Below are 8,584 nucleotides of genomic sequence, written 5' to 3'. Positions count from 1 at the left end.
ATTGCTTATAGCACCTAACTTGCACATCCTTGGACAATGGGAGAAAGCCCACACAGATACAGAGAACATGTGCAAACTCCACACAGGCAGTCAGTGAAGGGGGGAATCAAACGCAGGTGCCTCATACTGTCAGGCAGTAGTGCTAACCACTGAGCCACCGTGTTATGGCTTGAATATGAATGCTGAAGGCATAATTAGTGAGTTTACAGAACAAAAATTGATGCCATTGCTGTTAGTGAGGAGAATGGTCTCAGGCTATAATCTAATCTAACATAAACTGGGCCATTGCAATGACAGATGCAATTTAATCCTGAAAGGTGTGAGTTGATGCATTTTGAGAGGTCTAATAAAGGGTATACAAAATGTTTGGTAGGTCCTCAGGGAGTACGAAGGAACAAAGGGACCTTGGTGTACAAATCCATTGGTGCCTAAAGGTGTCAGAGGTAGAACAGGTGGTAAAGAAGGAATACTAGCTGCTTGCCTTCATGAGCTAGAACGTATGAGCGAGGAAATCTCCTTATGTTTGCATGAAACATTGCTCAGGTCAAAGATGGAATACTGTGTACAGTTCTGGTTACCACACTATCAGCAGGACATGATTTCACCCAGATGCTGCCGGAGAGGGTGGTGAAGGCAGGTACTCTCACAACATTTAAGAAGTATCTAGTTGATGCAGGGCATTGTAAACCATGGACCAAACACAGGTAAAGGGCTTTAGTGTAGTTTGGTGTTTGCTGGTTGGCATGGATACAGTGGGTCGAAGGGCTTGTTTCTATGCTGTGTGAATCTATGACTTTAGATCTTCCTTGTTCCTCAACTGACAACTCTCCACCACTATGGTTGACAAGACCTTTGGCTGTGTCTGATCCAGTTCTTGTATTTCTGTCCTCACTCTTTCCCCTCTTCCCCTAGAATTGGGGTTCCCCTTGTCCTCACTTTCACCCTGCCAGTCTCCGCATTCAACACGTCAGCTTCCACCAATACCACCATCCCCAGTAAGATGCCACCAGCAAATACATCTTCCACTCCCTGATCAGCATACTGCATGGACCATTCTCTCTGTGACATCGTAGATCTCCCACATGTTCATGCAATTATAGAAGGTGTAACATTTGCCCTTTCACTACCTGCCTTCTCAATGTCCAAGGCCGAAACACAACTTCCAAGTGAAGCAGCATTTAACTTTTAATTCTTCCAATCCAGTCAATTCACTACTTCCTCTACAGTGAGGTGAGCAAACAGAGACTGGGTAATCACTTTGTGGAACTCTCTGCCCAAAGAAGTGTTGCTGACCTTCTAGTTACTTGGCATTTCAACATACTAGTTTGCTTTGATGCTAACAATTCTGTCTTAGGTCAGGTGCAGGGCTCCAAATTAGCTTAATGCAAGCTAGATGACAGCATCTCATTTCCCACTTAGGTACTTTACAACCTTCAGAACTCCACATTAAGTTCAACAACTTTAGATCATGAGTAGAGCCTCCATCAGGATTACAACACCATCCCCTCCAAGTCTTCTTTGTAAAAACATATCGGGTTCATAAATTGCCTGAGGGCATGGTTGAGTAAGAAACTTGAGAAATATTTTAGTAGTATTTAAATATTCACTGCATTGCCATAACCTGCAAGGCTATGGACCAAGAACTAGAAAATGGAATGAGTGTTGCCAGAGCTTTGTTGACTGGTGGAGTCATGATGGGTCAAACAGTGTTTTCCTTTTCCGTAAACCTCTATTAAAATGCTCCTAAGTGAAGTGTACTTGTTGTCTTTACTTGGTCCGGCCTACACGTGACTCATAGAAGCACAAATTAGAAGCAGTAGTAGGCAGTGCGGCCTTCAAACCTGTTCAACATTCAGTATGATCATGGCTGATTGTCAATACCAATGCCATAGTGACGAAGGATGCTGTAGTATGTTGGAGAGAGATAGATAAGCTGCAGAGCTGGGCTGAGAGGTGGCAAATGGAGTTTAATGTAGACAAGTGTGAAGTGATGCACTTTGGTAGGAGTAACCTGAAGGCAAAGTACAGGGCTAATGGTAAGATTCTTAGTAGTGTAGATGAGCAGAGAGATCTCGGTGTCCATGTACACAGATCCTTGAAAGTTGCCACCCAGGTTGACAGGGCTGTTAAGAAGGCATACAGTGTTTTAGCTTTTATTAATAGAGGGATCGAGTTCCAGAACCAAGAGGTTATGCTGCAGCTGTACAAAACTCTGGTGCGGCCGCACTTGGAGTATTGTGTACAGTTCTGGTCACCGCATTATAAGAAGGATGTGGAAGCTTTGGAAAGGGTGCAGAGGAGATTTACTAGGATGTTGCCTGGTATGGAGGGAAGGTCTTACGAGGAAAGGCTGTGGGACTTGAGGCTGTTTTCATTAGAGAGAAGAAGGTTGAGAGGTGACTTAATTGAAAGATATAAAATAATCAGAGGGTTAGATAGGGTGGATAGGGAGAGCCTTTTTCCTAGGATGGTGATGGCGAGCACAACGGGGCATAGCTTTAAATTGAGGGGTGAAAGATATAGGACAGATGTCAGAGGTAGTTTCTTTACTCAGAGAGTAGTAAGGGAATGGAACGCTTTGCCTGCAACGGTAGTAGATTCGCTTACTTTAGGTACATTTAAGTCGTCATTGGACAAGCATATGGACGTACATGGAATAGTGTAGGTTAGATGGGCTTGAGATCGGTATGTCAGGTCGGCACAACATCAAGGGCCGAAGGGCCTGTACTGTGCTGTAATGTTCTATGTTCTATGTCATATTCACACTTTCTCTCCATACACATGATTCCTTTAGAATCTAAAACATATCAATCCTTTTCTAAAATATATTCAGTGACATAGCCTCCACAGACTTCTGTTGTAGAGAATTTCACAGGTTCACTCCCCTTTATATGAAGAAATGTTTCCACGTCTCAGTCCTAAATGGTCTACCCTGCACCCTAGAGACTGTGACAGCTAGTTCTGGATTCTCAAGCAGGAAAAGCATCCTTCCTGCATCTAATCTGTCCAAGCTTGTTTGAATTTTACATATTTAAATCAGATCCTCACCCATCCTTCCAAACTCTAGTGAGTGCAGACCTCGTCAAACCAATCTCTCCTCTGATAACAATATTGCTGTCCCAAGTATCACCCAGTGAACATCCACTGCATTCACACAATGGCAACTACATCCATTCTCAGGGAGGGAGATAAGATCATAAGACAATAAAGAAATAAGGACCAGAACAGGCCTTTCAGTACCTTGAACTCCTCTGCCATTCAATGCAATCATGGATGATTCAACATTTTTTTTTACAGTAACTTTCCTGCACTTTCACCAAAATCCTCGATTCCCCTACTGATCAAGAATCTCTCACAGCTTGAAATGTGCTCCCCACAGCTCTCTGTGGCAAGCAGTTCCAAGTATTCACAGCCCTCTGAAAGAAGAAATTGTTCATCTCAGTCTTAAATTGGCACCCCTTTATTCGGAGACTCTGCCCTCTGGTGCCCTTGACTCTCCCATGAGGAGAAACATCCTTTCAACATTTACCCTGAAGAATTCTATACACTTCAAATGAGATTACCTCACATTCCTTTAAATTCCAGTGACTAGAATCCCAACATTTATTCATAAGATAATCCCTCCAACAGGGGATTGTCCTAGTGAATCTCTGAACAGCCTCCAATGAAATGCTAATCTTTCCTTAAATAAGGGGACCAAAACTGTACACAGTAATCTGGATGTGGTCTCACTACTGCTTTGTAGTTACAGGAAGACTTTCATACTCTTATACTCCAATCCCCTTGAAATAAGGGCTAATGTTCCATTAACCTTCCTGATTACTTGCATCAACTGTGTACTAACTTTATGTGTTTTGTGCACAAATATCCCCAAGTCCCTTTATGTTGCAGTCTGCAGCTTTTCTCCGTTTAAATAATAGTGTTATTTTGCGCTCCCTTCCAAAATGAACAGCCATGCATTTTCCCACATTATATTCCATTTGCAAAGTTTTTTCTCACTTATTTAACCTTTCAAAATATCCCAGTAAATTGTTTGTATCCCCTTTGCCACTTGCCTTTCCATCTGTTTTTGTGTTGTCTGCAAATATGACCACAGCATTTTTGCTTCTTTCCTCCGAATCATTAATATATATTGCAAACCACTGTGGTCCCAACCTGACCCCTCCAGAACATAACTAGTCACCTGTCACCAATTTGAAAAATAATCCTCTACCCCCAATCACCATTTCCTGCTAATTCTCTATCCATGCCAAAATATTTGTCTATCCACAAAGGGGCCTTACCTTTGACTTAACCTTTTGTAAGGTGCCTTGTCACAGTCCAAACACAACATAAATACTGATTGCCCTTTATCCACTCTGGTTGAAACTTCCTTCATGATCTCTAACAATTTAATCGAGTACAACTTCCCTTTCATGAAACAATGCTTAATTAGACTATGACTTTTCAAATGTCCAAAGTTCCAATTTTAAATTTCTCAAATTGCTATTCCTTCCTTAATAATTGATACCAACAACATGGTCTAATTGATCTAAAACTAGCCACATTTTATCTCTTTTCCCTTTGTGAATAGGTTGTCACATTGGCAGTTTTATTGAACATAGAACATTATGGTACAGGCCCTTCAGCCCTCAATCCTCCGGTACTTCTCCAGAATCCAAGGATTTATTTTTGAAAATTACAACCAATGCATTCACTATCTCTGTAGCTACTTCTTTTAGGATCGTCACATGCAAGCCATCCGGGCCACGGGTCTATCAGCCTTGAGCTCGTAAGCTTTTCTTATACTACTGCTCTAGCGTCTGTGTTTTCACTGTATTATTAGCATTAATGGGATATTAAAAATAACATCCATCATAAAGACTCATGCAAAATATCTGCCATTTCCTTGTTCCCCATGACTATATCTGCAGATTCATTTTCTCAGAGGCCTCTATTCATTTTGACCTCAGATAACGAGATGCAGAGATGGAAGAACAGCAAACCAAACAGCAGTGGAGCAGGAAAGCTGACGTTTCAGGCCGAGACTCCTCTTCAGGAATGGGGAAGGGGAAGGGGGTTCTGAAATAAACAGGAAGAGAAGAGGAGGCAAATAGAAGATGGATAGAGGAGGTGGTAGGTGGGGACTTAGGGACGGGATAGGTCAGTCCAGGGAGGACGGACAGGTCAAGGGGGTGGGATGAGGCCAACGGGTAGGAGTTGGGGGTGATAGATGATGGGAAGGACAGGTTCGGGAGGCAGAGACAAGCTGGGCTGGTTTTGGGTGCGGTGGGGGGAGGGGAGATTTTGAAGCTGGTGAAGTTCACATTGATACCATTGGGCTGCAGGGTTCCCAAGCGAGATATGAGGTGCTTTTCCTGCAACCTTCAGGTGGCATCGTCGTGGCACTGCAAGATGACCAGGATGGACATGTTCTCTGAAGAATGGGAGGGGGAGTTGAAATGGTTCGTGACTGGGAGGTGCAGTTGTTTAGTGCGAACCAAGCATAGGTGTTCTGCAAAATGGTCCCCAAGCATCTGCTTGGTTTCCCCGATGTAGAGGAAGCAACAATGGGAACAGCGGGTACAGTATACCACATCAGATGTGCAGCTGAACATCTGTTTGATGTGGAAACTCCTCTTGGGGCCTCAGATAGGGGCGAGGTGTAGGGGCAAGTGTAGCACTTCCTGCGGTTGCAGGGGAAAGTGCCGGGTGTGGTGGGGTTGGAGGGGAGTGTGGAGCGGACAAGGGAGTCACGGAGAGAGTGGTCTCTCTGAAAAGCAGACAAGGGTGGGGAGGGAAAAATGTCTTTGGTGGTGGTGTTGGATTATAGATGGCGGAAGTGTCAGAGGATGATGTGTTGTATCCAGAGGTTGGTGGGGTGGTACATGAGAATGAGGAGGATCCTGTTTTGGCTGTTATTGCGGGAGGGGGTGTGAGCGATGAGTTGCAGGAAATGGGAGACATGATCAAGGTCATTTTTGACCACCGGTGGGTGGGTGGGGCGGGGTGGCGAGAAATGTTGTGGTCCTTGAAAAATGAGGACGTGGCAGCTCATGGTGGCTCAGTGGTTAGCACTGCAGTCTCACGACACCAGAGACCCGGGTTCGATCCCAGCCTCGGCCCACTGTCTGTGTGGAGTTTGCACATTCTCCCCGTGTCTGCGTGGGTTTCCTCCCACAGTCCAAAGATGTGCAGGCTACGTGGATTGCCCATAGTGTTCAGGGGTGTGTGGGTTATAGGGGGATGGGTCTGGGTGGGATGGTCCAAGGGGCGGTGTGGACTTGTTGGGCCAAAAGAGTCTGTAGCAACACTGTAGGGAATCTAATCTAAACATCTGATATGTACAGGAGTGGAATGCCTCATCCTGGGAGTGCAGGCAAAGGAATTGGGAATAGGCGATGACATTTTTGCAGGAAAGTGGGTGGGAGGAGGTATATTCTAGGTAGTTGTGGGAGTCAGTGGGCTTGAAATGGATATTGGTTTCCAGGTGTTTGCCAGAGATGGAATCAGAGAGGTCTAGGAAAGAGAGAGATATCAGAGATGGTGCAGTGAACTTAAGGTTGGGGTGGAAGGTATGTTCAATGTCCTCGTGGGAGAATGAGGTGGTGCTGATAGAGTCATCAATGTAACAGAGGAAAAGGTGGGGTTTAAGGCCAGTGTAGCTACAGAAGAGGGATTGTTCCACATAACCTACAAAGAAGCAGGAATAGCTTGGGCCCATGCAGATTCCCATGGCTACCCACTTTGTCTGTAGGAAGTGGGAGGAATTGAAAGAGAAGTTGTTGAGGGTGAGGACAAGTTCAGCTAAGCAGATGAGCGTCAGTGTAGGGGGGCTGGTCGGGCCTGTGTGTTAGGAAGAAGCCGAGGGCCTTTAGGCCATCTGCATGGGGAATGCAGGTGTACAGGGACTAGATGTCCTTCGTAAAGATGAGGTGTTGAGGACCAGGAAATTGGAAGTTTTGGAGGAGGTGGGTGGTGTCACGGATGTAGATGGGGAGTTCCTGGACCAAAGGGGAGAAAATCGAGTCGAGATAGGTGGAGTTAAATTCGGTGGGGCAGGGACAGGTGCGTTTATGGATTTTGGGAAGGAGATAGAAACGGGCCTTGCAGGGTTGGGGAACAATGAGGTTGGAGGCTGTGGGTGGGAGGTCTCTTTCTTCTTTTTATTTGTATATTTAAATGAGCTCTTAATGTTAGATTTTAAATTCCTTATTAGCTTGTCCTTGTAGTTTATTTTCTGACCCTTTATTTTTTTTTTAAAAATCCTTTGCTGGATTCTAAATTTATCCCAGTCTTCGGGTCTATTACTGACTCTCATCTCCTTAATTTCCTTGGTTAGCCATGGTTGGTTTATCCCTTTAGCCCGGGAGGTCTTCCTTTAACTCTGAGCTCATTTATTAAAACTGCTTTATACTTATTACCCAGGGCAGCCTGTTCCCTGGGATCCACCTTCACCTATCTGCTCTAAATTACTCTCATCACACATCAGTCCCAATCCCGCCTAGGTTAACCCTTCAGAAAAACGGCAACTGCCTGGTGGTATTGTTGCTGGATTATTAATCCAGAGAACCAGATAAAGTTTTGGGGACCTGGGTTCGAATCCAGCCATGGCAGATGGTGGAATTTGAATTCAATAAATATCTGGAATTAAGGATCTAATGATGACTGTGAATCCATTGTCGGGAAAAGCCCACCTGGTTCATTAATGCCGTTTAGGGAAGGAAACTGCCATCCTTGACTCTTAACTGCCCTCTGGGCAATAAATGCTGGCCTAGTCAGGGATACCCTTATCCCATGAATTAATTTGTCTCTTTTTAGAAAAAAAACCTTTTGGACCTGGAATTAAAACAGAAATTGCTGAAGAAACTCAGCAAGTTTGGCAGCATCTGTGGGCATAAAATAGAGTTAACGTTTTGAATCCGGTAACTCTTTCTTGGAACTGGAACAAAGCAAATAGAGATCCTAGAATTTAAACATTAACTTTATTCTCTCTCCACAGATGCTGCAAGACCTCCTGAGTTTCTCCAGTAATGTCTGTTTTTGTTTCAGATCTCCAGCATCAGTGAATATTTGATTCATTTCAGTGTGTGTTGGTCCCACCTCTGCCAGAACTGGTCCCAGTGTGTGAATCTGAAGCTCTCACCCTCATACCACTTCTCCCGCTACACTTACACACAATATATCCTGCTTTTTCCAAACTAGCTAGCACATGGAACTGGTAGTAATCCTGAGATCACTACCTTGGAGGCCCTACTTTTCAACTTCCTAACTCCCTACATTCTGCTTTTACATCATCCTTTCTTTTTGCTCATGTCATTGATACCAATGTGTACCGTGATGAGAATATCCTAAAGCTGATCTGAAAACATCCTTGACCCTCGCACCCGGGAAATAACTCAGGCAAGTCCTGGAGTCTCATTTCTGGCCGCAGAAACACCTATCTATTCCACTTACAACTTCCTTTCTACTTGCATTGACTGAATTAAAAGGACACCCAGGCTCCGTTGTACACCCAAACTTCCTACTACATCTCCGTTTAAGCAGTACCATTCTTTTCTGTTTTTCACACCAATTTTACAGTTAGCCAGGTTGTCCTGCATTT

The sequence above is a fragment of the Stegostoma tigrinum genome, chromosome 1 (assembly GCF_030684315.1).
Source record: "Stegostoma tigrinum isolate sSteTig4 chromosome 1, sSteTig4.hap1, whole genome shotgun sequence".
Classification (NCBI taxonomy): Eukaryota; Metazoa; Chordata; class Chondrichthyes; order Orectolobiformes; family Stegostomatidae; genus Stegostoma; species Stegostoma tigrinum.
The sequence above is the reverse complement of the archived record's forward strand: the minus strand, read 5'-3'. Positions refer to the sequence as shown.